The sequence below is a fragment of the Vicia villosa genome, unplaced genomic scaffold (genome assembly GCF_029867415.1).
Source record: "Vicia villosa cultivar HV-30 ecotype Madison, WI unplaced genomic scaffold, Vvil1.0 ctg.001323F_1_1, whole genome shotgun sequence".
Lineage (NCBI taxonomy): Eukaryota > Viridiplantae > Streptophyta > Magnoliopsida > Fabales > Fabaceae > Vicia > Vicia villosa.
Window position 1 is genome coordinate 192,942 of NW_026705574.1, and position 6,000 is coordinate 198,941.

The window sequence follows — 6,000 nt, forward strand, 5'->3', positions numbered from 1 at the left end:
AATTTAAGTTTGTTTTTAGAAAAAAACCTTATGGTTAAAAACCTATGTTTGATAGACAACCCTTACATTATTGATATGATTCTGATTAAAGGCTAAACCTGACTATGATTAAAATTTGAAACTAAAATTAATTTTATTAAATAAACTTAATTAAAATTATTCTAATAAAAAAAGGGAAATTAATATTATAATAAACCTAATTGAATCATTAAACCTAAGTAATCATCTAATTATTAAATAAAACCAATTAAATTACTAAGTCTAATTAAAAAATAGATAAACAAAAAGGGGTTTAGTTGTTCTTTATTATTTTTTAAAAAGAAATAAAAGAAAAGAAACTAAGATAAAATAAATGAATAAAAAACTAATAATAATAATAAAAAAAATAAAAGAACCTGGCGCTAGATTCATTATGGTTGAATCTAGAAGAGCACCATGGAGCGCCTCGTCTGGACCGTCAGATGTGAATGGGCAGAGATCCTGTGTTTCAGGCTTGAGGGTGCGTTGTGATCCTTTGTAGCCTGGGTGCATAGGATCTTGACATTTTCCAACTTAGAATAACCCAGAGGATGCTAACACGTGAGAATAAATCAAAATAAGAATAACAAAAAAAAAAGACCTCAAACCGATTAAGTATCAGGAAACAGAGAAACTCTCCCTCTTTCACGTGAAGCAATCTCTCTTCCCCCTTTCTCGATTAAAACAACCATGGAGATTTTCGTCCGATCTTGGCTTTCTAGGTTTGGAGCGATGGATGAGGGATAAGTCGCGGCGGCTGTTCATCGATTGAAGGAGGTTTCGCGGCGAGAAGGACGGTCGGTGGGATAACCAGTGCGATTGTTCGCGGCTTCACGGAGGGAGATTCACGGCGGTTGTCGTGTGGTGACGGCAACTGATTTAATCATGTTCTCGTTCCGTTTGTTCCTATAATTCGAACTCAAAGCATTCTCTGTTTTTATGTATTTTGTTGAATTGTTGTTGTACCGTCAGTGAATGTGAGGAAGAGAAGGTGGTGGTCTGATCCGGTTGTGCATCTGTGTTGTTTCTTGTTGGACTCTGCTGTTGGTGATTGCAGGTACATTGGAGTTGAATCGATTGAAGATGCCGACGCGTCGGTGTTCGGTATAGAACGGTTTGAACATGCTATTGTTCTTTGAAGCGAAGGCGGTAGGATCTGGGCATCAAGTTCTCGCGTGTGGTTTCTGATTTCTCTGCTCGTGTTCTTCTTTCCCTGTAAAACCAAAAAACTAACACACTAAAAAAACATGAATTATGGTCTTTGCTTCTGCGTTTCGATCGGAAGAGCAGGTGGTGGTGTCTGTGTTGTGATCGGACATCAACGTCGGGATCGTAATTGGTGTTGAGATTCCAATCGATGGCTTCACGGCCTTGTTCAGGGAAAAGTTTACGTACGATTTCCATGGTGATCCAATTTAGAATCACTGCAGCCACTGCTATCGCCACACTTGTGATTTCTCCCATTCTTTCTTGTTTCTTTCTGCAAAAAAAAAAAAAAGAATACACGATAACAAAAACAACAAAAAAAAACACTTATACAAGTAATATTGATTTGGGTTTATAGTTGTTTTGATGAAAACGTGAAAAAAAGAATGTCTTTGTGGAATGAACAAGTGGCGGGATTTTATGCTGAGGTTTTTGCAGGCTTTTTGAAACAAGGTTGTTTTAACAGTAGGAGAGATGGTACGTAAAAAAGGCTTTGACTCAAACGCAAACAATAAGTTAACTACAAAGGTGATGATCAGAAATTAGGGGTTTTGTAGAAATTTTTTGCATAAGGGTTAATTGTTTGTTTTTTTTAGTCTGTGAATATGTACGTGAAGAGGGGTTAGGGTTAGAAAAGTTAGTCCCCTTTTCCACATAAACTTTCATCAATTTATAATGTGGTATTAGGGTTTTGTTTTTATGGGCTTTTCAAGACGGGCTTCACGATCTTCCTTTTGTGCCTAACAACATTAGTAAGAGCGCACAAATAATAAAACCAAAGAATAGTAAAATGGGATTAAAACAATATTAATTAAAAATTCAACTTATTTGAATAAAAAATTAAAATTAATAAAATCGTGCAAGGTTTGATGAAATATGGGCAAAATATGATTAATTATAAAATGGCATATGAAGTGAATGTAAAGCACCAGTCAATTAAGGATATAAGCATGAGGGCAAATTTTGGGATATGACACTTGTATTTGAGGTTTACTGATTCTCCTTTCCCGCGATGGGATAAATATGTTCATTTGAGAGAGAGATTAAAATTTTTCCGTTTAAAAGTTGTAATTGAGAGAGTTTGCAATTTTCTCTTTTAAAATTATTGTTTGGAGGATTTGAAATTTTCTTTTTAAAAATTGCAATTATAAGATAGGGTTTGTAATTTTGTCATTGTAAAATTAGAAGTTGAATTATAATTTTTTAATTTTTTTTTACTTTTCTTCTTTTTACGGGTATGCTTCTATGAGAGTAGAAATTTATTTTTTTTGTTATTTTCCTAACATCTGGTATCAGAGTTAAGGTTCTAATTGAGGGAGAAAGGAAGAGTAAAAAATTTCTATCAAGCAAAAAAGGAAGAGTAACTAAAATTCTGATCAAGCGAGGAAGAGGACAAAAATATTGAAGAGTAATAATTTTACGAATGTGATCAATCATTAAAATTATAATTATCGCTTTGAAGATAAAGTTGAAGACAAAGTGAAGATATGTGAGACTTTTGATGAATGGAGGATTTGTTAGGTTAAATAGTATATTCATCCAAGTATCACATTGAGTCAGTGGCGGAGCCAGCACCCGGCCATGTAGGGCAGCTGCCCAGGCTCCGCCCGACCACGATTCACCATCCGGCACCATTCTCCGCCACAACATGCCGCAAAAAACGCATATCAGATCTACCATGGTCATCCTCCGCCACACCATACCGTGAACAAACGCACACCGCAACTCCACTCTTTCTTCTTTTTGTTTCAGTTTCAGTTCAATTATCGCTACGACATTGTTGTTGTGTTGTTATTTGCTATTGTTGCAGGTTGTAGTTGACGAATTGATGGAGAATTGGTGTCGAATTTGTCGTTTTGCGTGATGTCCACCAAGTGTTTGATAAAAGTTCTGAACCGAGATTATTTTTCCTTTATCTTGTTTTTTCATTGTCACTAGGTTCTTTGTTGCTGCAAATAGTGTGATATGTTTCTTGTTGCTGCAAATAGTACATTTCTGTTTCTGGATTATATTAGTGCTTGGTTGATTTTGCATTGCAAGCTATCATTTAAAATGAGTCATGTTCTTAGTGATGAAACTCTGGCAAAAGACAATGGAGGAGATAAAAAGCAATCATGATAATATTCTTCCACCTATTCACAAAGTTGCAAATTCTCCTAAGCAAACACTTTTCTAAGAAATCAAACATAATTTCAATGAAACTTTCTTCTCATATGACCCTTTTGGCAAGTTTAAAAACCAAACAAGATCAAAAAGGCTTGTTCTTTGACTCCAAACTATTGTCCCAATTTTCGAGTGGGGAAGATATTACAATCTTCAAAGTCTCAAGGGTGATTTGATTGCTGGACTCACCATTGCAAGTCTTTGCATTCCTCGGGATATCGCGTATGCAAATTTTACAAATTTGGAACCACCCTATAGATTATGTAAGAATCTTTGTTTATGCTATAAAGGGTATACAATATTTATGTGCACTCTAATCCTTCTTAATATGGTTCTGAAGTGGAAATTTTTGTGTTTCATGGAAGAAGAATGTTAGTGAACTTTTTCTTCTATTGCTTTTTTAACATTTTCAATCACCTTGATATGAATGAAAATTAAAACTGAAACTATGATCAAGTTGTCATATTTTTATTAGCCAAACAAACAGTAATATATGGATGTATGATGTTTTGAAATTCAGTAACATATTCTAAAATGGCTATCAAGTTTTTGAAAAATTATACAAATGTTCTTTATTTATTTGAGAAGTTTAATGATGCTTAAATAAAAAGTTGATCATATATAAATTTCTAGTTTCATCAAATTTGTTTTAGTGTAGTCTGTGGCGGATACAAGGCCTGATCAAACTGGGCACCTGCTCAGGCTTAAAATTTATTTAGAGTTGAGGTAATTTGTAAGGCAAAAAAAAAAAAGAAATGGCAAAAATTGAAATTCTTAGTTAGTGAGCGAGGAAAATGAAAAAACTCCTAGTTTGCCCAGGCTTCATAATTTTTCTGGCTCCGCCACTGCATCGAGTTGTATGAAGAAAATAGAATCTGAGTAATAATATAAATAGAGATAATTAGTTTAAATTTTCTACACAACAACAAAATGTAGTCCTTTTAGTTGTATTGGGAATTTGGGTAGTTGTGTGTCTAGAGAGCGTTTTATATTTTTCCGTTAAAATATGATTTGTTGAGAGAGTTTTTCTATTTTTTCCATTCAAAAATAATTTGTTGAGAGGATTTGCCATTTTTCAGTCCAAAAACTGCAGTTGAGAGAGGGTTTCCAATTTTTCCATCCAGAATTTTTTTAAGCCAAATATATATAAATTAAAATAAAAATTACAAAAGACCAAGGGGACATTAACCAAACTCAGTCGAACAACAAAGTCAACCCTAAAGCGTATACAAATAAATAAATAACAACAAAGTGATTTATAAAAAACTAAAGTAAAGGCGCACACCCAACCAGCACTATCTAGAGAACCCGCTTACGAAAACGAAACCAAATAGCAAAAGAAAGAGTCTAGTGTGAGCATTAACTTTTTACATTGGTGTACGAACCAACTGTAAACACAACCAGATCCACGAACCAACAACCTCTGAAAAACCAGCAAGCAAATTGACTCTTTCGAGTCCAAAAATCAAACTTCAAATTGAATGATATGTGTAGTTTCTCTAAGATTGGCATGCATTTTGGTAAAACCAACCTAGCTGAAACATGTTGAATAAAAAGCCATATTATTCAGTTTTCAACATGTTGAACAAGATGTCATAACATTACAGGTATGACATCGTGTTTACTGGGGCGTGCTTGCTGGAGCTGATCTGTCAAGATATATCAGTTATTTTGTAAGCTACAGAATATTGTAGAATATTCTGTTAGCTTATGTGTATCCAAGATCGACTCAATTAGAGATATTTGTTGGTTTTTACAATCTCTATAATTGGAAACAATTTAGGAAAGATTGGATTAAAACCTATTTTTTCTTGGAAATCAAGCAACAAACTTTGTGCAGCCTCCTTATTGCAGTTTTAGGCCGAATTCAGTCAATAATAATTCTATAAATAGACTAGCCTAAACCTAGTCTTAGGTTGAACTGATATTTGAATTTTTAGGTTTGTAGGGATCCTTATTTTGGTTTTTCTGTAAGTTGCATGTTTTGTTCATTCACAAACCAGTAGGTGTTGAATGTTTTAATCTCCGAAGCTGTTAAGCAAGGAGAGTAATGTCAGTTCTCATAAGCTTTTAAGCTTTGAGAATTGTGTGTCATGGAAGAGTATCTTCTACTGTTAATTGTTTGTGGTGTTTTTCATGGGTTGTGACTGTGGGGATTTGAGGAGGGCCTTATACCTAGGTGAGTCTTAGGTAGAAGTCATAGGAAGGATAGTGATTAAGTGAGAAGTTGTAAACGGGGGAGTTTAACTTTAGATTGATACTATTGCATATTGATTTCATCCCTGGATTGGTAGCCCCCAGAGTAGGAAGGTTGTTCCGAACTGGGTAAACAATTCCTTGTGTCTTTTACCTTTCTGCATTGTTTATCGTTACTACTGTCATCTTGTTCAACAAACTCTATTAATAAATATCTGTGTCGTGATATATCATTCGACATCACATATCTGATACCATAATTTCAATTGGTATTAAAGTAGACATCCTGCTCTGCATCTGGGTGAAGACCTAGGGAGGTTACTTTTTGGTACGATGGACAAGGAAGGAGGATTTTTTAATAGACCACCTGTTCTGGATCGAAGCAATTATGATTACTAGAAACCTCGTATGATGGCT

General features: G+C 34.5%; 1 pseudogene; it reads right to left on the reverse strand.

Moving 5' to 3' along the window:
* The window catches only part of LOC131634618 (pectinesterase/pectinesterase inhibitor PPE8B-like), a 38,830-nt pseudogene extending 33,061 nt beyond the window's left edge, over window positions 1-5,769 (reverse strand).
* Between the last annotated feature and the right edge of the window lie 231 nt (window positions 5,770-6,000).